Raw genomic sequence first — 2,362 nt, 5'->3', positions numbered from 1 at the left:
CAAATGAGGCAAGGCAAACAGCAACAGCCACGAGTAACATCCGGGGGAGTATAAGCCAAAGCAAATAATTGTTCCTGGCAAAGACTGATTCCCCATGGCTTTTCCTTAAGTTACTCCCCTCCAGGTGTTCCTTGTGAGGCGGGATGGGGTGGCCTCAGTGGGGATTCAGCTGGTTGCACCACTTCGGCAGAACCGGTAGCTAATTTTTTGTTGTCCAGGACCAGAGTGGACTTCCGGAAGGGGCATCCTACACTCCACTCTCCTTGCCCTTGGATCAAGTGGGGGAGGTAGCAGTTCCTCGTCAGAGAAGATTGGCTGCCTATCAGGACCACTGCTGGTCAGTAGCCGATCCTCCCCTGTGTCTGTGCAGGCAGGCAGCTCTCCGTCTGATTGACCACCTCCCCCAATGCCTGAGGGGCCCAGGACAGCATCGTCCTCAACCCCTGGTGTGCCTTCCCTGTCAGACAGTCCCAGCTCCAACACTTCCTCCTCCTCCTTTGAACCAACCTCTGAGGGGGCCATGACAACAGTCTACCTCCAACCTTTAATAAGTGCACTTTTGATTTTACTATAAATATATTAATCTTAAATGTAGCAATATTAACTACATTCATTAACTTCCAAAATGAAAACTGATTCAGGGCTGTACATAGTTGCTTTGCAGAGAATACATGGAATGACATCCTAACCATGTTCAGTATAATCAGGGCTTTTTTTCTCATAGAACGTCCAGAACGGAGTTCCGCACCTTTTTTGGATGGAACCTTGTAGGGTAGGCAAGGCGGGTTGTATGACATGTGTGAGTTCCGGCACCTTTTTTTTTTTTTAGGAAAAAAAGCACTGAGTATAATAATGGTACAATGCATTGATTGGAAAGTCAACCCTAATCTGACAGTAGCGCTATACCCATTGCTTTTTAGTTTTTGTATCAAGTTGTGATATGTCATTACTGAATTATAAAGAGAGTTGAGAATTTATCTATAAATATTCATATTTGGTTTTGTATATCCTCTTACATTTGATCAAATTTTCTTGAATCTGCTTTAAAGATTGAATTCACATGTTAGAAACATAACCCATTCAATGTAATGCATTATTTCTGAACAATCCTATAGGTAACAAATGAAAAATTTCTCACAAGTATTTCTGGGCTGTTGAATACATAATACTGTTTCTTATGACAGAGCAAGAGTTTACTCTTCATGTATATTGTAATTCTGCAATATTACAGAAAAAGCAAGAAACATTTTATGTATGTACAGTATATAGACATTTATGTATGTATTATAAATGTATAGGCTGCCCATCTTACCTCAAGGTAACTCTTTTATTGGGTACAGAAATGAACATGCTTAAAATTTCTCTAATAATCATACCTTTTCAGCCTTTCTGAAACCAACATAAAATTAAGCAAATAAGCAAACACACCATATAAGCAAATGTGATTAATTTACATAATTTGTGCAATTGTTCAAATCCCCTGGCCCAGAATTTAATGAGGTGAGTAATGAGGGGCAGGGCACACATTCTTGTTGATTCATTTTCATTTTTTTCCATAAAGTTCTGGTAATGTTCACTGCCTGAAATCCAGGACTGCAAGCATCACTCAATGGATGCTTGTTCTAAATCCCTCCTTCCTACTAGAGAACATGGACGAATATAAATAGAACATAGAATTGCAGACCCTGATAAAATAGAGGCCCAAATCACAGGAGTTCTGAATTTATACTAGGCCATACCATCTGTCTTCAAAAGTGGCTGAATCTGCCTGACTTTTGAGTAGTTGGAAAGGTCAGAGATAGGGCTGGTTAATATTTTGATGGGTTTTCTTCCAAGAATATAAGTGCTTTATCCAATATCAGATAAAATCCTAAAAGTAACTTTTTACAACTATACTCATGATATAACACTTCTTTGTTCTCTCAAATATAGCATTGTAGTACTGCTTCCATTACCTAATTGATTCACCCTAACTATCTCATTCAACACATGATTTGCTGTTACATCAAATCAAAATATGCTGGTGCAACCAGTTCCTAATGTTACTATATCTGATATTTGTATACTTTAATTTGCTTATGTAGAGGAGTTGGAGCCCCATTCTCTTTAGGTTAACTTTGGCTGCTTCCAGGACCATAATATACTATCTTTGCTTCAATAAAATTGTGTACCAATCTCTGGTTTAAAGGAACTCTTGGGTAGGGTTGCCAGGTGTCCACTATTTGAGCGGACAGTCCACTTTTTTCACATTATGTTCACTATTTTTTTTCACAAAATAGTGGACATTTTTTTTATTCAAAAGCTTTATGATGAAATGGTACGTAATCTAAAGCTGTACAGTCTACTTTTTTTACTACTTAAC

This window comes from Protobothrops mucrosquamatus, unplaced genomic scaffold, assembly GCF_001527695.2.
Source record: "Protobothrops mucrosquamatus isolate PMUCROS unplaced genomic scaffold, P.Mucros_1.0 scaffold_172, whole genome shotgun sequence".
Taxonomy (NCBI): domain Eukaryota; kingdom Metazoa; phylum Chordata; class Lepidosauria; order Squamata; family Viperidae; genus Protobothrops; species Protobothrops mucrosquamatus.
Note: the sequence above shows the minus strand (reverse complement) of the source record.